Raw genomic sequence first — 27,053 nt, forward strand, 5'->3', positions numbered from 1 at the left:
CGTACACATTTTCACAGTTGCCAGGACTGGGATTAAAACTCCTACCTACTTAGTTTGTTACAGTATAGTATTACGCCAATATCACCAGTTCCATGGAGCTTATATGTTGAAGAGCTCTCTAAAGGTATCTTTGAAGGTGAGTGACATCAACAGCAGTGCTAAAGGAAGGGTAAGGAAAGTGTAGTGAGTGTGAATGGCCACAAAATCAGGTGTCTACAAAGACGCACACTCACACAAACCTTCCCATAGTTGCCAAGACCAAGATTAGAACTCTTACCTAACTAGCTTGTTGCACTAGAGTATCACACAGTTATCACAAGCGCCACAGAACTTATTAGATAGAGAGTTGTCCAAAGGTATCTTTGAAGGTGGGTGACATCAGCAGCAGTGCTAAACGAGGGGTAAGGGAAGTGTAGTGAATGGGAATGGCCTCAAAATCAAGTGTCTGCAAAGACACACACACTCTTTCACACTAGCACACACATTTTCACAGTTGCCAGGACAGAGGTTAAAACTGCTACTCAGCTAGTTTGCTACACTATAGTATTACACAGGTATTGCAAGCACCACAGGAATTTTAGGGCAGCAAGCTGCCCAAAGGGTTATTTCAGGGTGACTGCCATCAGCAGGAGTGCTAAAGTAGGGCAATGGGAAGTGTAATGAGTGTGAATGGCCTCAAACATATTCATCTAGAAACACACACACTCACACACAACTTTACATTTGACAGAACTGAGATTACAACTGCTACATGGATACTTATTTGTACTATAGTGTTACACAGTTATCACAAGCACCACTGAGACTATAGGGCTGAGGGCTAACCAAAGGAATTTCTACAGTGAATGATATCAGTATATCATGTGATATAGGCCAATGAGATGTGTACTGGATGGGAAAGGCCTCATAATGGGATTCTCTCTGTCTCTGTCTGTCTCTCTCTTCCCCTACATCTCTGTTTGTGTATGTTTGACATATTATATTATGTTGGCCTTAGATATGTGTGAGTATTCCTAACCAGCGTGTGTGTGTGTGTGTGTGTGTGTGTGTGTGTGTGTGTGTGTGTGTGTGTGTGTGTGTGTGTGTGTGTGTGTGTGTGTGTGTGTGTGTGTGTGTGTGTGTGTGTGTGTGTGTGTGTGTGTGTGTGTGTGTGTGTGTGTGTGTGTGAAGTATCAGTGGTGTACAATTTGGTGTGTGTGCACAGACATCTGCGAATAACAGATATCTGTCATCCACTGTGTTGTCAGACATGGGCTTCAATTCTCTAAGTGTAGGAGCATGCCCAGTATGACCTTCTATATTGAGTGTGTGCATCCATTCCAGGGAGAGTTGGACTCCAGTTCAGGGTTTTGTGTGCTACAGCTACACCTAGCAACCTGTTTCTGCAGGATATCTGTAGATAGGTTGCTAATATGGAAACACAATGGGTGTAACATAAGGGGGGTACTGTAACTATTGCTGTCTGTGATGCTTGTGTAACATGGTTGGCTGCAGCATAGATTTTCTGACATATGTACTGTTTTACATTGTGATGTATCATGTCATCAACTACTGACAGTTATCATTCTTTACTCATAGCTATTTAACAGAGAAATACAAGATGAAGGAAGCTGAGACCAATATTCTGAGGCATATAGACTACACATTCTGGCACACTCCTGCCATTTTGGAGGGGTAGCTACAGACAATAGACTGCTGGTTCTGTGTAAATGGTCCAACACCTTGTTAGTATGCTGGCTGGTGATCCCCTTCTTGTGCTTTTCTCAGCTTCATGGAATGGCCGTATCCTGCTGGATACCTCTCAGCTGTACAGATACACCCAGGTTATCCAGAGGCAGAACTCATATATCTGGTCAGTTTACCTTCACATTGTGGTTTACAAGCAGTTTTGTGGCTATTCATTCATGGCTTTGCAGTCAGGGGTAGTATGGGTGGACATTAGAGTTTAAGACTTTGCACATGCCATGACATCCATGCTTCTACACCCCCCTCTGTTATTCTCTCCTCTTCCTAACATTATGTAAGCAATATCTTAGAAGTATCCCTATAGTTGGACCTTTATTCCAGTAGTATTTATGGCCTGGTCCACAGTCCTTGCAGTAGAACATGGGGAGGCATGCTACTGGCATTTATCAACATGGCCTTGCAGTTGTTTTCTGTTTACTTTGTTAGGTTGTTAGTTAGGACCCCCTGACATTCTGTAAATTGGCACTATGTGTGAGGCATGGGCCTTTGCCAGAGGACTCTAGGTCATTTGAGAGTGCTGCAGGTCATCTGTAGCAGGCCAGTACATTCTGTCAGTCATACGTTCCCAGGCTGCAAGCCAGTGGATTACCCTGTGGTGACAGTGGTGAGTGGTTGAGGTATTTCTGTCAATCTTTCCTGTTCATATTGCTCCATGGGTCTGGATGTGGTTGGGTTGCTGCTTACAGCTAGGGACACACCTGCATTGGACACTTATTCAGCAAGCAGCATCATGTATGCATTCACATACAGAGATAGGGTCATGCTGTACTCATTCCCTACAGCAAGGATATGACCTGTGATAAACCTGTGGCTGATGGTGGGGTGAGCTGGGTGCATGTGTGATATGGAAGCTACTTGCACCTGACTCACAAATACATCTGGGACTTTACCCTTATGCTGGCTTTTGTGTGGACATGGGCAGCCTGGCATCACTTTATAACTGTGCCTTTTGTGGTCTGCCAGTGATTGGCCAGACTACCAGTATTCCATACTAGAGGGACAGCTAATGTGATGCTAACCTCTATGTATATTTCCAAACTTGTGTGCAGTTGAAGGTTATTTTATGTGCACTCTGTGTAGGTTACTTCCACCTGTGTACTGTTTCTATGTATGGTCCCCCATTCATGGCATGTCCAGCTTTCCAACGGTGACAGATATGGACATCTAGACAGTGAGTATGTACAACTGTTGACATGGGTGTAGCTGAGAAGCAGCGTGGTTGGCACTACAGTTGTTGGAACATGGGCCCTGTCATCCACTGTACTGTACATAGGCCACTGAGACACTACCATCCAGGCCCACATGCTGACCACTTCCAGGCAATATTAAATACACAACAAACTTATCACACTGACCCCAACATATTGTACACATGCAACAATGTAGATTGAGACAGATCTGGCAATCTGTGCTCCTGTAATATTACTCCTCAAACTTACATGTTGCTACATTTCTACATGGGATTGTGGGGGTGGGGTGCACACTTGAAGACTTTAAACATTTGCAATGACTGTATTGGTATTTCAGTTAATCTGTTGGCTTCCATTTCATACTGTATTGTGACGTATCATGCAAAAAGGAGGCATATCAGTAGAATACACATTAGATCTTAATGGTATATATTTCAGTTCCAGACTTCTTACCCTTCAGAAGTAAAATGCAACTGTCAGTCCTGTTGTAGTATGTTGGTGTAGGTCTGGTGTGGGGCTGTTCACCATTGCCATCATTTGGTGTCCTTAGCCAGGTCTTTCTTTATGGTCATCTACACCTGTCCTGCTGGGTGAGGTTGGTGGTGGGTATGTGACTCTCATTGACTTCCATGTGTGTGACCTATTGACACCCACAGTTATTTAGGCCATCACATGTACTGCAGTGGGAGTTGTCACCTTGTGTAGTGCTGCCTAGTATGTTGACACCAGTATTTGTTATGAATTTCCTGCTGTCCCATATAGCTGTCAGTTGTCTGCTACTGTCCCATTCAGCCACCCAATTCCCTTGCATGCTTGCATCCATATCATACATACAAGTATGAAAACATACTACTCCATTCAGTAATGGATAGGAAGGATGACTTACCTTGTTGCTGGCCCAGTATTGAATATGGTGCTGCAGGTCTGACTATGTTGGATGCATGTAGTACACTCTCTATACATGGTAAAGCACAGGTATTGTCATTGGCATCCCTTTTACTGTTTGTGTGAGTCAGAGAGAGGAATCAGTCCCTGGGTCCCTACAGTGTCAGTGTGTATGTGATGTGTTTCCTCTTTGCCAAGGCATGAGCATACTGGGCATGCCTTCTTCTGCCTACAGAAGCAGGCTCAGGGTATTCCTCCTCCGAGTCCCTCTGTGCCTGTGCTGGCCTTGGCAATGGTGGGGGCCTGTGTGGCTCTGCCCCATGCTGTTCCTGCTGCAGCTGTTTTCACAGGATCATATTGTGTGGCATGGCACATACTATGAACATTTGTGTACATGTAGCTGGAGAGTACTGCAAGGCTTGACTGGATATGTCAAGGCAGTGAAACCGTGACTTCAGCATCCCAAACACATGCTCTACAATGATCCTGGTTTGTGGGTGTGCCTCATTATGATGTTCTTGTTTGGGTGTGTGTGTATTTCTGATGGGTGTCATCAGCCAAAGCTGCAGTGCATAGTCAGCATCCCACACTAGATAGCCATATGGGATGTCCCCCCTGGCAAATGCCTGATATAACTGTGAGCAATGCCAGATGTGGGAGTCATGATAGCTTGCAGGGCTGCCAGCAGACACATTCATGATAATGTCCTGGGCATTGCACACAACCTGGAAGTTGATGGAGGGGAAGCCCTTGTGGTTTATGTGGACCGCACCCTGCTCAACAGGTTGTGCTTTGATGTGGATGTGCTGATGGATACCTCAGGGTATTCTGCTATATGGTGGAAGAGATGCATACTTCTGGTCAATGCCTCACCGGTGGTGGGGAAATATATGTGGTCATTGGCATGTGGTGTCATGACATCCAGAAACTGGTGGAGTACCCTAGATGCTGATGCCTGTGAGCCCCCCATGATAGCCCTGGTTGGTCTTTGGAAAGTACCTGTGGCTAGTATTCTTAAGCCTACACATACCTTGGTACCCACTGAGATGGGTTCCCCTCTATTAGTTCTGTGTGTGAGGCATGGCCAGCACAGCTCAGCGATTTGCTGTAGAATGTCCTTGTCCATCCTGTAGCACTCCACTATCTCCAGCTCATGTAGGCCCTGGTAGGTTACCCTGGGTCTGTACACTCTTCTCCTCCTCCTCACTCTGGGTTGGTTATCAGCATTCTCCTCCGCACCACCCTCAGTCTCTAGCTCATATTGATGGAGTTAAGCAGCTGCAGCCACTAACATTTTTAGTTAGTTTTGCCAGTTAAAAATCCCCCATCTGTGTACACCGGTGGTGTTGAGTTTGAGGGGAAAAAACAGTTTGTATGGTGTTCATATAGTTTTTAGTAGTGTGCTGGGCTGCTGCATGTGTAATTGGCTGATACTGATACATTTCACCTGCCAGCTATGCTAGTTCTCCTTGATTGCCTTCCTACTAATGCTTCCCCTTCCCAGTTCCTCCCTATTTAAGCCACAAGGCACGCTGCACATACCTAGTGCTCAAATGTAAACAGTGCTGCCATTTTCTCTTTTTTTTTCTTCTTTTTTTTTTTTTTGTTTAAAACCCAGTGCACATTGCACACACCCATTTAGGCTATGTACACACTGCTCAGGCACATCGACACCCCCCCTTCCTTAGCTGTGCTTAGCTAAGGGCAAACACGTGCCACAGAGCTCCAATGAGCTTACAGACAGCATGACACACACCCTTATGAAGGCATTCAGCTCTTACACTTGCATTGTTGTATTGCTATACCTACACAGTTAGGAACAAGCTGATACATTGAAGAAATCTTTGATTCAGTATAACTCCCCTCATTTGCATACCCCAGTGTGTAGATCGTTAGTTACTGCACTAATACCGACCCTTTCCCCTTGACAACCAGTCCTCCCTGATATTGTTTACATTCTGCATGCCATTGACTATTATGGCAATATGCAGAATTAACTTAAAATTGACTTTTCTCATTTTTTATTTTATTTTTGGCATGATCTCATTTGCGCACCACTGCCCTATGCTTAAACAGCTGAGATCGGACAAAAAAATGTGTAATTTTCATAATTATTAAGCAATTTTTTTTAATGCCAATAGCCTTATGGGTGGCCACGGTGGTGCAGCGGTTAGTGTTGCCGCCTCACAGCAAGAGGTTCTCCAGTTCAATCCTCAGCTGGGGTGCCTTCTGTGCAGAGTCTGCATGTCCTCCCTGTGGTTGCGTGGGTTTCATCTGGGTTCTCCAGTTTCCACCCACATCCCAAACACATGCTGTAGGTGGATTGGACACTCTAAATTGGCCCTAGGCGTGAGTGCATGTCTATGTGCCTTCTGTGGAAGGTTGGGCACTGTGCTGGCAACTCAACACCGTAAAACTCCACGCCAATCATGAGTGGACAGGTGATCTGCTGTGGTGACCCCTAACCGGGAAAAGCTGGAAGAAGAAGAATGCCAGTGGCCTTATATTTGGCCATTGGCATGTGTAATGTACATAATACATACTTTTCCATGAGCTGTCATGCCTCCATTTTGGCAGTTGCAGAAATGTACTCAGTTATTTTTTTAATACATTTCTGCACTGACACTGTTCTAGCATGGAGACCTGGCAGCTTGGTGAATCACAGAATCACTTCATTTGCATGGTTTTCACCAGCAAATGAGGTGATTTACATATTTGCCATTTTTCCATGCTAGAACAGTGTAGGACCTCTTGTGCACATGAAAATAGCACTATCCTGAATCACTCTGCAGTCATTTTCCATGCAGGAGCTCCTACACTGGTCCTGCATGGAAAAAAATGGCTTCCTGAATCCCGGAGTTTGTCTTTTTAAAGATAGCTTAACCTTATTGTAACAAATTTCAAACAAGCAAACATTTCAAATACATTAAGGAAAAACACTTCAAGGTCAGAAGGAAAAATCTCTTTTTTAGAAAAGAAGATTAAAACAGATGAGTCTGTATTAGGGAAGGAATTAAGGAAATGTTGAAATAGTTTGAGTTAAGTATGGAATGATGTGAGTGATAAAAATGTATTGTAAAATTGTATGAAAAAGAAAAAAGCAGATGAGAAAGAACATAGAATTTTAAAAAAGAAATAATAATAGCAAATTACAATTCAAGAACTAGATTATATGTGCAGAAATGTAAAACAATTCAATTCCAGAATTAGATAACAAAGTATATAGCTTCCGCGGTGGTGGTGCTGCGGTAGCGTTGTTGCCTCACAGTAAGATGCTGTCCAGTTCGATTCTCAGCTAGAGTGTCTTCTGCATGGAGACATGCATGAATGGGTGTACCTTTGTTGAAGGTTGTGCATCAGGGCTAGTAACTCGGCACGTAAAAATCAACTACCAATCATTAGCGGACCGGAGTTCTGCTGTGGCAACCCCTAACCGGGAAAATCCGAAAGGTGCAACAAACGTATATAGCTTCAATAAAAAATAAGTCTGAAACAGAAAAAAAGTATTTTAAACCACAAACTCCTTTAATGCAACTTCCAAAATTCACTGAAACTTTAATAATCCACAGATATGGTTAAGCTCTTTGGTCTACACCTGTTGAAATCTTCAGAACCATTGCTAAAAGAAAAAAAAATCATATTAAAAACATTCAGGAAGTGACACGTCTCCAAAGTGCTCCAGTCAGCATTTCATGTGAAAAAGGCCAGGAAGCCTTGTAAAATAACATTAAAGGGCCTTAAAGGGCAATCAGTATTGTCAAGTAAAACTGAAACCAGTTGATAAAAATGCAATATAATTTGCAGATATACAAAAAAATATCAGCATAAACAGAAGATCATAATTTATTAGCAAGTCTTTTCAACTCGATGGTGATAGATATATTTTCATTAATACCATCTGTGTTAGTGGCATCTAGTTTAAGTTGTCAAAATAATTCCCAGTTCAAATGTTTGTTTTTCCAGTCACCAGTTAGTGGGGAAGCCCTCACTTGCTCAATCACTGAGAAAGTAAAGTGTTTGAAACCAGCAGGCAGCACAGAATGTTTGGCAAGGGCATTATTGTTGTCAGCATGTGTAATACAGTAATAGTGCTTGTAAATTCTATGATTTAAAACATTGTCAGTCTTTTCAATGTAAAAAGCCAAATACTGGGAGCATGTAGCCAAGTAAACCACTTTCTCAGAGGTGCAAGAACATTTTCCACCCCAGCACATCTCTTAATTTTGTCAAAGATCTCCTCTTCATATCCGGTTTCAGTGTGGCAACACTGTGGACAGCCACCACATTTAACCATTAAGGGAAATTCGCCCTGTTGAGTATTTGATTCTCTTTCCAGAATACTCTTAATGTTGGGTCTATTTCTATAAATGAAACATAATGGTGACACACACAGTCTTTTAGTATCTTCTTGACAGCTAAACACATTCCAATTCTTCCTGATTATGTGTTCAGTTTGCTTCGCATCCAAGCTATAGTGCAGCACCATATTGCTCCATAAAGAGTGTGGTGTGTGATTAGTGGAACTAATAGAATCAACCATTGCTTCCACTGCAATATCACTTTGCAAACTGTACTAGAAAATAGAGGCATATCTACCATACCTCTCTGCCCAAATAAGTTCTTGCACTGTATTTAGCAAGGATTCAGGCTATCCATGATCACTAAACATCCGCTTTACCACTTCGAACTCTCTTTTGGACATGTAGTCATTCAGTATGAGTCTAGATATTCCGATCATTTTACTTTTAATGATCCCCTCTTCTGATGGTACGGATGATAACTAGTAAAGAAGAGAAATGAGTTGCAGAATGTGGGCTTCCTGTACACCTTAGTTTCAAACCCATTGTCAGGTGAATGTGTGATACATACATCCAAATAGTTAACAAAATCATGATTGGTGCATTGAGTAAACTTTAAGAAACTAGTAGTGTATTCTACTTGAATCATAGACTCATTGAATTCCATTTCTGTAACTTGCCAAATAATAATAAGTCATCCAGGTAACTAATTACCTGAAATACTTTCAAAAGGCTGGTAGTTTAAGTCATATGTCCAACTCCTATTTTAGTTGAATAGCATTGGCAAACACGGGGACACATCTCGCCTCCATAATGGCACCAAGTTGTTGTTTAAAGTATTCTCCATTAAATGCCAAAAAAATTGTTACTAAGATCAATGTTCATGAATTCCTGCATCAGTGATGCTTCTGTTTCACTAGTGCAGCCAAAGCCGATGACCATTTCCCCAAACCATCATAGACCTTCATTGTGGAGAATCACAGAAAACAAACTTTGTACATCACTCATTGCAAAAATGTAATCCTGATTGGTGTCTACCATGCAGAGTTTGTCTAAATGGTCCTGGGAGTCACATACACACACACACACACACACACACACACACACACACACACACACACACACACACACACACACACACACACACACACACACACAATATAATAGAAGTTGCTAAACATGGTTTAACAACATCAATATATTTTGCCAATGGTTCAGTAGCTGAGCTACCTGCTGCAATGATGGGTCTCCTCCATAGATTGTCTATTTTGGAGTGAATTTTAGGAATCCTGAGAATTTTTTGAATGGTGGGATTCAGGACCCTTAAAAAATCATAAAATTCCTTTGAGATGTTGTCAAACAGGAGAAGCTCATCCAACACAACTTTGAGTCCCTGATAGGCAATATTAATTTAATTGTGAGATACAGCAGTGTATGTGTCATTGTCACCAAGGAGATTATACATTCAACCTGAGTAATCGTGTGTTTATAATCACGAGCCCTCTCCATTTATTCAGTTTCATACATCTTACATTTGGGTTAGATGTTATAGAGTGTAAAATTTCCCTATCTTGAATGGAGATATCCAGAAAGGTGTGTTGACACTTCCTACTAAGTGTTTGTTTAACTTCCCTTTCACATTTTCTCAAAATTGTTCACAACAAGGTGTAATGGGGGTTAGTAATGCTATTCCTCCTGAGGCCATAATTGTTGATGTCAGCTCCATTCTTATCTGCATACAGGTGTAAATTTAGTACCCTTGAAAATAACTTAAGATCAACATGCATTTCCTCAATTTTGGGCCTACTCAAAGGAATATAATTAAAGCCTTTAAGGTTTGTTAAAACAAAGATAGTGGCAAAAATATTAATAGAAAGGTAACAAGATTTATGGGGCAGGATGGTTTCTCATAAGAGCACTAAGAAACTGGAAGTTAGTGATGTATTTGCGTATCAAAATAACATGACTAAAAAAATCAATATAACGGCAGTTGTTCAAGATATAAAGACATGTTATGAGGAGATAATGAAAAAAAAATGTATCTGTGGAAAAATTAGCCAGGAAAAATGCAATTTACTATAAAGAAAAGAGGAGAAGGTTTAAAATATGCATGATCAACTACATTTTTTTGTGGGGGATAATGCTGAATAAACGTCCCTTAAAACAATCAAAGCAATACAAATATACACTGAAGCATTATGCCATGAAGGCAAAAAAGAAGAAAGAGCAGCATATTTTTATTAAATGCACTAGAGTCAAAAAGTTATAGATATAACTGAAACGTTGAAAATATGTGAAGAAACTATCGATATAGATATGATTAAAACTGTGTATGGATATTATCAGGGAGAGAGTCCCAGATTAGACAGAAGTCTGTTTACAATAGTACTAAAACACTATCTACAGAAAACCTGGTCCTGTCCTTGTCTAGCTCCAAACTGATACCCTTCTTCCTTCCTCCTCAAACTACTTTTTCTACCATTATTTCCTCACTCTCCTCTACTCTTTCTCCAATTAGTTGCGTCATTGCTATTATAAATCAACTCCCACTTCTCGTAAACAATTTCTTCACCCAGATTATACTTGTTTGTTTTACTTTACTGACATACTTAGAAACTTTTAAAATCACAGCAAACTTACTTAAGGGAAGTAAATAGTGTGGGAAGAAATAGACAGGGAATTCTTATGGCTAGGCTTGTATAGGCCCTAGGGCCGATAGCCTAGTACCAACCTATGAACCTATAATTTTCTCTAAGTTGTTTAAAAGTTTATGTTTTATGACTTCTGCAATGTAAACTTTTTTTCAGCTGACTGTAATTGTAATCTGGAGCTTTTCTCCTCGGGTCTCCACTGAAAATGGGCCTTGGCTCAGTTGGACCAAACCGGTTAACAAATGACAATAAATAAATATAAATAAATAAATATATGGTAATTCAGTTACAGAGATGTATTATTTAATAAGGACTAGAATGAGATTCAGATTGTCAGAAGATTAAATTTGTGTTTAGACAGAAAGTAAGGAGGGGATAATTGTTCTTTTTTAGTTGATTTTGGTGTTTTGATATTGTGGTAGAATGACATTAAATTTAAGAGAATAAATATATAATGGATGATTTCTTTCTCTGGATATTTCAATAAATCACCCCTATTTTGATGTGTGTCACTTGGAACTTTTACATCCATCTGAGGTACAACCTGATCTTAGCTGTAAGATGTAGAATGCAGGGTCATGCAACATTTGTACCTACTATGTCTGCAGTCTCCCTACTGAAATTCTAAAAATGGTAACTGTGTGCCAGTTAATTATGAAAAAATAATGACATTACAAGAAAACTGTGAATAATGGTCCTCATTGTGTTACTTTTAAGTTTTATTTTTTTTAATAGGGGAAAAACCTTCTGCAACATGAGGGGCTGCATCACCCAGCCTCAGTGCTTCTATATGCTAATGTGGGATAACAGTCCAATACATTGAGATATAGAGCACTCTCAGAGTAAGTCTTTTTATCCATCTATATATATATCCATATATCAATATCTTTATCTATAAATATATCTATATCTGTATATCTATACCTACTCCTATACATATATCTAAATGTATATCACATCTATTTCTAAAATACTTATAACACATACACACACCATATATCTGGTCCCCGTCAGATGATCGAACTTTTAAAAGCTCAACTTTCATATGGCCGAGACCATATGACTGAACTTTTAAAAGATTGAACAGTCTGAATGGATATTTCAGTAGAGCGCGGAATGGGAAGATTTCCCTTTTCCACAATGTGGTGCGATCTCGCAGTTGGTATATTTAAATAACAGGGAGTGGGGGGTGTAGGGGGACTTTTTAAGATGTTCGAACTTTTAAATGTTTGATCATATGGTCTTGGCCATATGAAAGTCGAATGTTTGAAAGTTCGATCATGTAAAGTAGACCCCTATATGGATCCCCTTCAGATGATCGAACTTTTAAAAGCTCGACTTTCATACAGCCGAGACCATATGATCGAACTTTTAAAAGTTCAGACGGTCTGAATGGAGATCTCCACACAGTGTGGAACAGGAAGATTTCCACTTTTCTGCACTGCAGTGTGATCTTGTAGTTGGTATATTTTAATAATGGGGGGCGCAGGGGGGCTTGCCCCCTTGCTAGAAATATTTAGCTTATTTTTTTTGTTGTTTTATTTTTTTTTAACATGTTCAAACTTATAAATGTTCGATCATATGGTCTCGGCCATATGAAAGTCAAAAATTTGAAAGTTCGATCATGTAAAGTAGACCCCTATATGGGTCCCCTTCAGATGACTGAACTTTTAAAAGCTCGACTTTCATATGGCTGAGACCATATGATGAACTTTTAAAAGTTCAAACGGTCTGAATGGAGATCTCCATACAGTGCAGAACAGGAAGATTTTCCTTTTCTGCAATGTAGTGCGATCTCGGAGTTGGTATATTTAAATAACGGAAGGGTGTAGGGGGTGCAGGGCGGCTTGCTCCCCTGGTAGAAACGTTTAGTTTTTTTTTTTTTTTTTTATTACCATGTTCAAAATTTTAAATGTTCGATCATATGGTCTCGACTATATGAAAGTTGAACATTTGAAAATTCTAGTATATATATATATATATATATATATATATATATATATATATATATATATATATATATATATATATATATATATATATATATATATATATATATATATATATATATATATATACACACATATATATATATATATATATATATATATATATATATATATATATATATATATATATATATATATAAATATAAAATTATATTTAATACGTGATTGTGTATATATGTATGTGTATATATATATATATATATATATATATATATATATATATATATATGTGTGTGTGTGTGTGTGTGTGTGTGTGTGTGTGTGTGTGTGTGTGTGTGTGTATGTATGTATGTGTGTATATATATATATATATATATATATATATATATATATATATATATATATATATATATATATAGATATCAAATGAAATGAAAAAGCGATCTCTCACATAAACAATCAAAAACATACAGTTTCATGTAAGGGATCAAACCTCCTTATATTCCAGACACCCCCTGCTAATTATATATACAAATGTGAGATTATACAACACTAGGTAAAGGGCAAATTCCTAGTCCCCTCTGTGCTGCGATTTCTTGCTTACAGCAGCTCTTTTTCTTAAATCTGTAAATCAAGGAAATAAAAATGTTCAGTCTTTTTAACATTCAGTACTATGAACTGCTTCTATATAGGTGTGTGTGTGTGTGTGTGTGTGTGTGTGTGTGTGTGTGTGTGTGTGTGTGTGTGTGTATGTGTGTGTGTGTGTGTGTGTGTGTGTGTGTGTGTGTGTGTGTCTGTGTGTGTGTGTGTGTGTGTGTGTGTATATATATATATATATATATATATATATATATATATATATATATATATATATATATATAGTAGAATAGTGTGTGTGTATGTGTTGTACCTTTAAGAAGCATTTCAAAAACAGCATGTGCATATAAATAGCAAGCACATGCTACCTTCAGTGCCATTTTGAGAGTGCGGCCAGAGTGAGCATGTATAAGTGCGATAGATGGTTTGTTTATAGATTTATCTAAGTTAAAGTTATTAAGCCTCAGTCCTGATGTGTTTGTATAGCAATAACCCATGCCTGGGTGTGGGTAATGCTGGATTTACCCACGGTTGGCGTGGTTTAGTCCCGAGGGCGAAGCCAGAGGGACCAAACAAAGACAACCGTGGGTAAATCCAGCATTACCCACACCCAGAAGTGGTTATTATATAATGACATTATTTAAGAAAAGAAATAATTACTTTTCTTAAATAATGGCATTGTATAATGCCTCTTGCTGCCCTTCCGCAGCTGTCTGGTGTTCGCGGCAGTTCTGATGTACTGCGCATGCCTACGCAGTACATCAGAGTTGTGGCAAAAGCAACGGAGAACGCAAGATCTCCGTTGCTTGTCTCGCTATGTTAAATGGGTTTAACATAGCGAGACCTTTAAAATAAGCAACGGAGATCTCCGTTGCTTATTTTAAAGCTGTCTCGCTATGTTAAACTCATTTAACATAGCAGACAGGTTAAAAGCAACGGAGATCGCAAGATCTCTGTTGCTTTACTGTGTCACTATGTTAAAGGAGTTTAACATAGCGAGACAGCTTTAAAAAAGCAACGGAGATCTGCGTTGCTTTTTAAACCTGTGTCGCTATGTTAAACTCTTTAACATAGCGAGATAGTTTATACTAACGGAAAAGTCCGGTGACGGACCTTTTTCCGTTAGTATATTGAGGGATTTACAACGGGCACGCTGGTTGGGCTGGCCAATCAGCATGCACGTTTTAGAGGAGGCATTGTATAATACATAATAAAGCTGCTTGAACAGAACTCACAGAAGTTTGTCTGTTTTATCCTGACCAGACGAGAGACATGGTGTCAGAACCAGGATTCCAGAGACTGCTTTAAAGAGCTAAGAGGTGCAGAATTAACAGTAAAGGGAAACTAAGAGAACTGAGTACAAAAAAGGGCCAGAAATAAATCAAAGGTAATGAAAACTTGCATGAATGATTTATTTTATTAAAAAGATAAAATGGAGCTTTACAATGGCACAGAACATATTCTAAGCAAGCGAGAATCGCAAAAAAGTTTATTAATTAAATGAAATGTTTAAAATTAAGGTATTTGATAAAATGATTATCAGAAAAGCACATAGGGGATTATGAATTAGTAAAACGAGCATGTTTAGAGTAAAATGAGAACAAGAAAAGTATAATGGACATGAAAAAGGATTAAACAAGCAAAACAAATATAATAAAGGGCAAAAGCAGTACATGAAGCATAAATAAAGCAAAGGAACTGCATTTTTGGCAAGACTGTGTTTTGATATAAACTACTGTTTTGCATTTATTTCAGCTATTCAGGGCATAACTAGAGCTGTTCAAAGTATCTCAAAGTGTGTAAAAGTGCTTACATTGTGTGCTTATTACTGTGTATTTATTCTGACGCATTTATTTGTCTGCAAAGTGCAACTATTTCATAAAGTACAGTCAAAATACAGCCATTTCAAAAAGTTTCTTGTGCTGGCTTTGTCTATTGGCAGAGTGCCGCCATTACAGAGTATTTTTTGCACTGTACATAGTTTTTTTAGCAAAGTACAGCCATTTTGGGAAAGTTTCAGTGTGTTGTGTACTGTTTACTCACAAAGTACAATTACTTTGAAATGTTTTTTACTCTGAGCTTCTTCTGCCCAGATTATTCACAAAGTGCAGTTATTTTGAAATGTTTCTTACACTGATAAGAGGTGATTTCTTACAGTACAATGATTTCCAGAGTATTTTTGTGCCCAGGAGACTTATTTCACAAAGTTCAGTTATTCAGAGGCTTGTTGTGCTATTGGGTATAGTTACAAATACTGGCATACATTTCTGGCATATGTACAAGTGTGTGTGTGTGTGTTCATGCATACTTGAAAAAGCCTTCACTGGTATATGTTAATATGGCAGAGGCATGTTGCATACCAGGTCCACTTGTATTTCATCAGAATATAGCAGATAATTTAAAAATACTTGATCAAGAGTATGATATTTTATACAAGCAGCTTATTCTGACAAAGATGCATGCACCAGGGCATTCATTTTGCAAAACTTAGCTGGTTCAGAGGCTATTGAAAGAGAGTGTTCATTTGTGTATGCACCAGCATTATATGATGGAGAAGGAAAAAACATCATATTGTTGTACAGGCTGAATCAGAAAGACTCTGAGTGCTTGAAATACAAATTCAGGGAAATGTGCAACCCCCAGACAAATGTTACATTAGAGAGGCATTTATTTTACACAACAGATCAAAAGCAAGGAGAAACTTCGGCAGCTTATATTACTGATCTGAGAAACAAAGCTAATATGTGAAGGTTTAGTGACTTAAAAGATGAGTTGATAAAGGACAGGCTTGTATGTGGTATTAATAGTGCTGCAGTGAGAAAGATTTTGCTTCATGACAGTGATTTAATGCTTAGCAAAGCTACAGAGATTTGTCAAATCCATGAGGCTACAGAAAGGCACACAAGTATACTTGCAAGTGATAAGAGCATGGTTTCAGCAGGCTCCAGAGCAAATGTAGACTGCATGCAACATGTGGCTAGCAGAAGCAGCCCTAAGCAGATGGCAGCTGTAACCCTAGGGGTGTGGCAGGTACAACCTGTAGTTTTCCAGCAAGCTCTACGACTAGTTCAGTGAGAAGGACATGCTCAGTGCAGTATAAGGGTGAGTCAGCAAAACCCAAATCAAGCTTTATTGTTAACTGTTGTAATTGTGGTGCCAGTCATGAGTCTAAAAGAGAAAAGTGCTTAACATTTGGTCAGCAATGCCACAAGTGTAAAAAATGGAACCTTTCAAAAGTTTTGTCAATCAAGTAAACTTCACACAGTTATAAAAAAGGTCACTTAAAAAGGCAAGTTGGCATATAGAGAGCTGCAACCCTGTATTCTACATAGATGGTGTATCAGTAATTGGTGAAAAGGTTGATGCAGTATTTTTTTTGGCAAAAAATGAAGCGTTTTGTACTGTCCAGATCAATGGTAAATCCATTGACACTGGTTCAAAGTGTAATGTTATGTCAGCAGAAACATTTGCTAAGGTGAGAGCTGGTGAGCAACCTAGTGTGGCCAGTTGTGTGAAACTTGTTGCTTACGGAGATGAAGAGATTCAAAGCAAAGGCTCAGTAGTGCTTTCATGTTATTTGGCTAGGAACTGCAACAGCTTACTGTTCTATGTAATCTGAAGACCTGTGCAATCATTATTGGGTCTCAGAGTCAGTTTAAGGATGAATTTGCTTTCCTTTTGCAAAGAAGTTCATCATGTAAGCACATATCCCAGTTCCAGCTTCAGTGATACTTTTTTCTTAGAGTATGCTGATATTTTCGATGACAAGTTAGGCAAACTTCCAGTTGTGCATTTTATGAAGTTAGGCCCAGAGATTTGTCCAGTAGTCAGACCAGAAAGAAACGTTCTGATAGATGTGCAGAATAAAGTCAAAGCTCAGTTGGATAAAATGGTGCAGCAAGGTGTAATTTGTCCTGTTTCAGAACCAACTAAATGGGTGACATCCATGGTAGCAGCCTATAAAAGACTTAGATGAAATCAGAATATACTTTGACCCAAGATATTTGAACAAAGCATTAAAGAGACCACATCATCCCATGTATACAGTCAAGGAAGTCACAGTCCTAATACTGAATGCCACTGTTTTTTCTCTCTTGGATGCAAAAAGTTCATTTTGGCAAGTGATGCTTGATCGCAAATCTTCACTACTGACTACTTTCAGTGCCCTATTTGGAAGATATACCCCAGGATTCAGCAAGCTCTGCATGACATGCAGGAATAATGCAATAGCTGCTGCACACAATATGGCCAATGAGTGATCCAGGAACGAGCTCCTGGGACGTGCATGAGCACTCCTACACTATTCCTACATGATCACAGCTCATATATGCTAATTACCCCATTTGCAGGGGAAAACCATGCAAATGAGGTGAATTAGTGAACCAGGAAGCAGGCAGGCATCTGTGCAGGAATAGTGTAACCTGCAGAAATGTATTCAGCTACTAACCAAATACATTTCTGCAAATTACAAAATGGAGGCATGACAGCTCCAAAAAAGCATGTATTCAATTTAGTAGGCATGCCAGTGGCCAAATATATGGCCACTGACATGGGAAATAGTTGCAAAATTATAAAAAATAACTTTTATGTTTTTTTTGGCTGATTATGGCCGTTTAAGCATAGGGCAGAGGTGCGCAAATAGGATTGGCCTGAAAATAATGAAAAAAGTTGGAAATAAGCTTTTAAACCAAAATCAGCATTCTGCCATAATAGTCAATGGCATGCATAAGACAACAAAACCATGGAATAGTGTTTGCTAAGGGGGAAGGCTGAGTGTCAGTTTTGTACCCATGCATTAGCAGTCAGTTTTATGCTGATACTGAATCACAGATTTCCCCTCAGTGTTAGCTTGCACCCAACTGGGTAGGTGAAGCAACACCATGGTATAAGCATAAGAGGTAGATGTCCTCATAAGGGGGGGTGTCATTAATGCTGTAAGCTTATTGGAGCTCTGTGGCCCGTGTTTGCCCTTAGCTAAGCACAGCTAAGGAAGGGGGGGTTGTGTCTGAGTCTGCCTAGCAGTGTTCACATTGCCTCAATGGGGGTGCACGCCTTGGGGCTAAAACGGGAAGGCAATGGGTGGCAGTAGGAAGGCAATCAAGGAGAACTAGCATAGCTGGCAGGTGAAATGTATCAGAATCAGACAATTACATAGGCAGCAGCCCAGCCCAGCACATTACTATAAACTATGCAAACACCTTTCACTCTAGATTTTCCCACAAACTCTACACCACTGGTATATACAGATGGGGAAATTTTACCTGACAAAACGAATAAAATGATAGGGGCTGCTGTGTTCTCATACATCAATATTTGCAAGAGGCTGAGGGTGGTGAGGATGAGAATGCTTATGACCAAACCACAGTGAGGAGAAGGAGAAGAATGTGCAGCCCCATGGTAACCTACCAGGGGCTACATGAGCTGGAGATAGTGGAGTGCTATAAGGTGGACAGGGACATCCTACAGCAAATTGTTGAGCTGTCCTGGCCACGTCTCACACAGAACCAACAGAGGGGAACCCATCCCAGTGGATACCAAGGCATGTGTAGTCATAAGAATACTAGCCACAGGTACCTTCCAAAGGCCAACTGGGTATATCATGGGGATCTCACAGGCATTACCATCCAGGGTACTTCACCGGTTCCTGGATGCCATGTCAGCACAGGCCGGTGAGCACATATATTTCCTCAACACCCATGAGGCGTTGACCAGCAATATGTCTCTCTTCCACCAAATAGCAAAATACCCTGAGGTAGTGGTTTCTATAGACTGCATGCACATACACATCAAAGCACCACCTGATGAGTGTGGTAGGGTCTACATAAACCATAAGCGGTTCCCCTGCATCAACTGTCAGGTCATGTGGGATGCCCAGGGCATTATCATGAATGTGTGTACTGGCAGCCCAGGAAGCTCTCAGGACTCCCACATCTGGCATATGACACAGCTGTAGCAAAGATTTGCCAGTGGGGACTGTGAAGATTGGGTGAAGATAGATGAAGGCTACAACAAGGGTACCAAACTACCATCCTGCAGATGTCCTGATAGGGAAGGATTTGGATGAGGCAGTACCATGTGTTTGTGCAGTTACATGCAGTCAGGCTAGGAGACAAGCATGTGAGTCTGGTAGCCTGGGGGAGACCCAGACAGACTGCATACTTGCAGCCAGGACTGGAGAGGAGGTTACTTCAGGGAGGGAGCTACCTGGTAGCAGTGAGACTGAAGGTGAGTCACAACTGCTTGTGGGTACTGATGTTCCCTTGGACAGAGTGACTGCAAAGGTAGAGGTGAGTAGGAGTACCCAGGCTGACAGTGAGGCACCACTGCCACAGGATGATAGACTTCCTGTGGAAGGGGAGCTGGGAAGGGTTACAAGGAGAGAGTTGAGACAGGCTCAGCTCTCAGACCCTACATTGCAAAGCCTGAGGCAGGTAGCTAGGGAGACACTTGATTCTCAATGAAAGGAGGAATCTGTATACTGGGAAAAAGGGTTAATGTACAGAGAGTGGACCCCTGAGGGAGGGCTAAAAGGTGAGAGACTGCAACAGTTGGTAGTGCCTAGAGCTAACTGTTTGGCACTTCTAGCCGTAGCCCATGATATTCCCTTTGCAGGTCATATGAGCATAAAATGTACAAAGAGGCATGTTATGCAGAACATCTATTGGTCTGGTATTTCCGGAGATGTAACAGGGTACTGCAGGACCTGTGAGCAGTGCCAAAAGGTAGGCAAGGCAGGAGACAATGTGAGAGCTCCTTTGATGCCTTTGCCTGTGATTGAGGAGCCATTTCAGAGGGTAGTTATGGATATTGTGGGGCCTCGGAGTACCCCAAATTCCACAGGGAAAAAGTATATCATAATGGTAGTGGATTATGCTACAAGATACCCTGAGGCAGTGGCTTTGTCCTCCATTGAGGCAGAGAAGGTGGCAAATGCTTTGTTAGAGATTTTCAGCAGGGTAGGTTTCCCAAAAGAAATACTGACTGACAGAGGTGCCAATTTCATGTACAACCTGCTAGCTTGTCTGTGGAAGTCCTATGGGGTGAAGCACATGAAGACTACCCCCTACCATCCCCAGACTAATGGTCTTGTTGAGAGGTTAAACTCTACAATCAAATCCATGCTATGGGCATTTGCAGATCAGTTTAAGAGGAAGTGGGACAAATATTTGCCCCATCTGTTGTTTGCTTACAGAAAGGTTCCCCAGGAATCCATAGGTTTTTCACCCTTTGAGTTGCTGTATGGGCATAAAGTGAGGGGACCTCTAGATTTAATTTGAGGTGATTGGTAAGGTGAGTGCGAGTCTCACAAGGAGTCTTTTGTGGAATACATCCTAAACCTCAGGACAAGGCTCAGGGAACTCATGGGCATGGCCCAGGAGAACCTGGCAGAAGCCCAGCAACAGAAAAAGGTGTGGTATGACAGGAATTCTTGATCTAGAGAGTTGCTGTGGAGCAGCAGGTACTGGTTCTCATTCCTGTCAGATGCAACAAGCTGCAAGCAGCTTGGGAGGGACCCTACAAGGTGGTAAGAAAGGTAAGTGATGTTAACTACATGGTGGAACTGCTAGGAAGAAGGCAAGGGCACAAATTGTACCATGTTAACATGATGAAACCTTACAATGATAGGGAGGCCCTTGTACTGAGCATTTGCAGTGGATTGCAGGAGGAGTCTGAGGGAGATCTGGTGACTGATCTCCTCAGTGAGGCTCGGGCTGACACCTCAGTGGAAGGGGTAGCCATGTCCCAGCAACTATCTCCTAGCCAGGTTTGAGAAATCTGAGCAGTGTTGCAGGAATTTGGGGACATGTTCACTGGGAAACCAGGGTGTACCCACCTGGGGCTGCACCATTGGATACAGGATCCCAAAGGCCTATTAAGCAGGCCCCTTATAGAGTGCCTGAGAGAGTCAAACAGACTCTGAGGGAGGAGGTACAGGAGATGTGAGAACAGGGGTGATTCAAGAGTCCAACAGTCCCTGGGCCTCCCCAATGGTGCTGGTGCCAAAGAAGGATGACAGCACCAGGTTCTGTGTGGACTACAGGAAATTAAATATTTACACAGAGTCAGATGCTTACCCCATGCCTAGGACAGATAAGGCCCTAGAGCAGCTGGGTGGGGCTAAGTATCTTACAACCATTGATCTTACCAAGGGTTACTGGCAGGTGGCCTTGACTCCCAGTGTGAGAGAGAAGTCAGCCTTTGTGACTCATTTTTGGCTTGTATGAGTTCACAAAGATGCCCTTTGTGATGAAGAATGCCCCAGCAATTTTCCAGAGGCTGGTAGATTGTATCCTAGCAGGAGCAGGAGGGTTTGCCCTAGCTTACCTACATGATATTGCCATCTACAGCCATTCCTGGCCAGAGCACCTTAAGCATTTCAGGGAGGTGCTGGGTAGACTACAGAGTGCAGAGTTGACCATTAAGCTGAACAAATGTCAGGTGGGTATGGCAGAGGTCTCCTACCTAGGACATAGAGTGGAGAGTGGTAAGATAAGGCCAGAACCTGCTAAAGTAGAAGCCATTCAGACATGGCCTGCACCTGTTACTAAAAAGCAGGTGAGGGCATTTTTAGGGACATCAGGGTACTACAGAAAGTTTGTCCCCAGTTATAGTACCATAGCTGCTCCCCTCACAGACCTGACAAGGAGGAACAGGCCAGATAAGGTAGTGTGGACCCCAGCATGTGAGCAGGCATTCCAGAAGTTTAAAGAAGCTTTGGGAGGACCCCCTGTGTTAGCCAGTCCAGATTACAGCAGGGAATGTGTTGTGCAGGTGGATGCTTTGAACCATGGGGAGGGGGCTGCCAGATTTCTTCAGAGAGGGAACATGACCTAGTCGCTTATCTCAGTCATAGGCTGCAACCCAGGGAGGAATGATATGCAGCTGTAGAAAAGGAATGTCTAGCCATAGTGTGTACACTGCAGAAACTTTAGTCATATCTGTATGGAAGGAAATTCACTGTTATGACAGATCACAGCCCCATAACATGGCTAAACAGAGCCAGCCAGCAAAATCCAAGTTGCTAAGATGGAGCCTGGGGTTGCAAGCATATATGTCCATGCAGCACCACAGTGGGATTAGCAATGCCTATGCAGATGGGCTCTCAAGACAGTGAATGGGGTAAGGTACACTCAGATAGACCTAACTCCCTCAAGCAGCATTTCTCAAGGGTCACTTGAAAAACTAGCTTGAGTTCTCCAGTGGGGAGATATGTGAAGATTGGGTGAATATAGATGAAGGTTGCCAGCCTAGCCAGATAAAATTTTGGAGATAATTCTGTCAGCTGTAAATATTAATGTAAACCACAGGCTTGTTGTCTTAAATGATAAAAATAGTGTTACACGTGAAACTTAAACAATGTAACAACAGTGCACTCTGCTGTAAGGAAGCTAAGTCAAGCATTTTAAGACTGTCTTTGATCTTTAAAGTTGGCTCTGGCCTGTCTAGGTGAAGGAATTCTTGCTTTTATTTTAAGGCCAGAGTTAATGGCCAGAATTTGCATGCATAAATGTCCTTAATGGCTTTGCTTCCTGTACAGGTGTGAGTTTACTAAAAAATGTAGCCTGTTAGCCTGGGAACCCCAGGAAAGTGTGAAGAATGATGTAATGTAACCCAGGGAAGTGTGAACAATGATGTAACGTGAACCAGGAATGTGATTTTAATAACAGAGAGAATCAGAGAGGATTAAGCATTTTTGTCTTCACCATCCAACTCATCAGCACTCTGCCACTGCTCTATGTGTAAGTTTATCTTAGACTTGTGTTTTCTCTTAGAAATAGCTAGAAACTAGAAAGTTTAGACTAAGTGTTTTTCTGTGATGTCAGAACTGTACTACTGAATTATTTTAAGTATTTCTCTGTGATCTTTGAACTCTTGACTAGCACTGTGTAGTAAGAAGTATTGTCTTGTGTTTTTAGTATTTATTATTAAATATTATTAAACCTTTCAACTGTGGCTGTTTTGTGTAAAGTTAATTTAAGCTCTAGAGTACATTGCATGTATATAGTGATTACTGTCCAAGTTACTCCAAATAAGCCTTGCTGCTCAGTCGCACTTAACATTTGGATAATAATATTGCACAGTAATAATTGGGCACCTTTTTAAGGGCCTTTGAGTAGCTAATAAATATTAGCTGGGTGGTTCATAGGTTCATAGGTAGGTACTAGGCTATCGGCCCTGGGGCCTATACAAGCCCAGCCAAAAAGGTACCCTGGCTTTTGCCTCCCAAGAAAATTATTTTCCTGTGCCACTGTCAAGCAGAGCCACAGAGGTGATCCCCGGGGTGAATTTCCTATTTCCCATCCAATCATCAAGATTTTTCTTGAAGAGTACTAATGAGGAGCTTTGTTTGATATAGATAGGTAGTTTATTCCAGAGTATGGGAAGTCTCTGGGACAGGAATCTATCCCTCTGGCATGTTCTGTTTATTGTGGTGACAAGGTTTAGGTCCCTAGAGCGTGTAGCTCAGAGGGATTGGGATTTCTTTAAGTGGAGCATGTCCAACAGCTCTGGGTTTGACATAGCTTTGTATGTTAGGCAGAGATCACCTCTGAGTAGGCGATATGCGACTGAGTAAAGCTGGAGTTTTTTGAGACGCTCTGTGTAGGGCATCTGTTTGAGGCTGGTAATCCTCTTTGTGAGGTATTTCTGTGGCCTTTCCAGTTGTTGTAGATGTCTTATGAGGTACATACCAAAAGGAGCGTTGTACTCTATAATGGGTCTAATGAGTGATGAGTAGAGAGGAACAATGACCTCATTTTTTCTGGATGAGAAACCTTTTTGTGATAAGGTGTACCACATAGAAGGATTTCCTGACTACTGTGGGAATGTGATTATCAAAGGAGAGACTACTGTCCACCTGAGTCCCAAACTTTGTTATCACACTTTCGGTGATAAGTATACTACAGCCTATGTTGTAGTTCATGGGTGCAGAGTTTTTACCAAAGGGGATGACAATGCACTTTTTGGCATTGAGCTTGAGGCCATGGCTTTGACACCAGGCATCTGTCTCAGTGAGGCCCTTTTGTAGGATGTCCACATCATTAGGAGTTTCGATTATGGCTCCTAGTTTGAAGTCATCTGCGAACTTTGTTAGCCAAAGACTTTCTGTGTTAGCCTGTACTTCGAGAAGTAGATACCAAACAGGAGAGGACCCAGGACTGAACCCTGTGGTACTCCACTTGTCACTGGTCTGAAGTTGGATTTGGAGTCAGCTACTTTCACAGTGTAGGTTCTGTCAGTGAGCCAGTTGGCAACCCATCTTGTGACATAGGGATTTATACCTAGTTTAATGAGTTTATTTATGATTCCAGAGTGGGGGGTGGTGTCAAAAGCCTTGGCAAGATCTAGATAGGCTGTGTGAACCACCTTACCCTTGTCTACTGCTTTGGTGACTGCTTCAAAGAAGTCTATCAGGTTTAGGAGACATGATCTGCCATTTACAAACCCAAACTGGGTGGGGTCCAAAGTTTGGAGATTACCAATGTCTTTGTTTATAAGTTTCATGATGATACATTCCATGGCCTTGTAGACCAGGCTCGTCAGGCTAATGGGGCGGTAGTTTCTGGAGGCCGTGGTGGCTCTGCCCTTGTGGAGTGGGATAACCATCGCTGTGCACCATTCAGCAGGCACAAAGCCTGAGGTGAGGCTATGATTGAACATGGTACTTTGGTGGGGTGTCAGTTCATTCTGTAGTTCATGTAGAACACAGCCTGGGATGTTGTCTGGTCCCATGGATGCTGTGTTCTTGGCTTTGGAGAGTGTGTTTTTTACCTGTGTGCAGCCGTGATTACAGGAACTTTACATTCTTCCGGTATAGAGACGGGCTCTTTGGAGGGGGTAAAGTTAGCACTGAACCTATCTGCCAGGATGTTGGCAATATGAGTTTGGTCTGTATATTTAGTGCCATTGTGCTGTAACTCAGAGCAGATCTGAGTGTTGCCATTGAGATTCTTGACATAGCTATAGAATACGTTGTGGTTGTCTTTAGAGTCAGTGGCGATTTTGTTTTTGGAACTAGCTTTGGAGGATTTTATCAGGGATTGCAGCTTCTTACTGAGGCTGACCAGGGAGCTCCTCCACTCATGTGATTTTACTCTCTTTTGCAACAGTTTCTTCCTTATGTTGTACAGTTTATTTATGGCAGGGGACCACCAAATTGCCTTCCTTTTTTGGAGGATGGCGTCTTGGTTCTGTTTGAGATAGCATGATCCATGCACTCATGTAAGTGCTTATAAAGTGCAATTGTGTAGGATTCAGTAGTCGTAACTGTATTGTCCATCTGCATGGGTGTCATGAAGTTCACCACTTCTGTCTTAAAAATCATGAAGTTGGCTTTGAAGAAATTTTTTACCATGGTTTCCTTAATGGGGGTGGGGCAGGATGTGGATATCTAGGGTAATTAGCTTATGGTCGGATCGGACCAATGAGGCATTGACTTCAGGTGTGGAACACCGGTCACTCATGTTGGTAATGACAAGATCTAGGATTTTGTTGCCCCTGGTGGGGGTGTGGATAAGTTGATCCAGGGCATTGGAATTTATGAATTCCAGAAAGCATTGAGTGAAGGCGTTGGTACAGGAGTAGTTTTCCCAGTTAATGGTGGGGTAGTTGAAATCACCCATTATTAGGGTGTTTGGTTAAAACCTAATATTTTCCAGTACATCAAGAAAAGAGGAGTGGGAATCCTGGGGCATGGTGGGTGATCTGTAGAAAGCTACAATTTGGATTGCAGTTTTGTCCAGAGTTAGTTGAGCTTGGATACCTTGGCTGCATTATGCTGAGCAACTAACCTGGAGGTGTGGATATCCTTAATGAATATGGACACACCTCCACCTTTGGTGTTCCGGTCTAGGTTACTTGGCCGAAAAGTGTGGTATGAGTTATAGCCTGGTAGTGCAGGGGTGCTCTCTGGAGCCTTGAACCAGGTCTCAGTCATTGCACAGATATCAATGTTCTCCATTTTAAGGATTGCCTCGAGTGAGTGCATTTTGAGATTTAGACTTCTAGCATTGAGTAGCATCACCCTCAGTTTTTGCTTGCCTGTTCCTGTTATGGTGGTGAATTTGTCATTTGAACCTTGTCTAAAAAAGGCACTATGGGGTGGCAAGAACCTTTGCAAGTATCCGGAATCCCAGGGGTGACAGGTGCAGGCCATCTCTGTCAAAGCATCGTTGTCTGTCGACCATGTTATCCCAGGCAGACAGATACTGGATCCCTTTAGAGTGGCACCAGAAGCTTAGCCAATTGTTGAAGTCAATCATTTTGTCCTTGTACTGCAGCATCATTCTGGGTGATGGCAAAATGCTACTCAGGTCTAGTGTCTAAACTGCCTGGGCTACAAGATCAAAGAGCTCTTCCATGTCTCTTTTCATGTAGTCCATGGAGGTACATCTCAGGTCATTCACACCAACATGGGCAATGACAGAGTCATATTTGTACTTGTTGTGGAGTGACCTGAGTGTGTGGGTTATGTGGTGGATCCTGGCACCCGACAGGCAGCTGACAGTAACCTTCTCCTTGTTTAGCCTGGTGAGTGGGACATCAGTGTGCCTGACTATAGAGTCATTTATGACTAGTGTGTTGGTTATGTTGTCTTGCCTTATTGGCTGTGGCTGAGTGTCATACTGAGTCTGTGGGCTATGTGTCATTTGGGTTGTGTTGGGGGGTGAAGGTTGCTTGCATTTCTGCTTTGGAGGTCTCTGTTGCTTGAGCAGATTATTATTGAGAGCCTCCATG

This window comes from Protopterus annectens, chromosome 2.part0, assembly GCF_019279795.1.
Source record: "Protopterus annectens isolate FY-2018-M chromosome 2.part0, PAN1.0, whole genome shotgun sequence".
Lineage (NCBI taxonomy): Eukaryota > Metazoa > Chordata > Ceratodontiformes > Protopteridae > Protopterus > Protopterus annectens.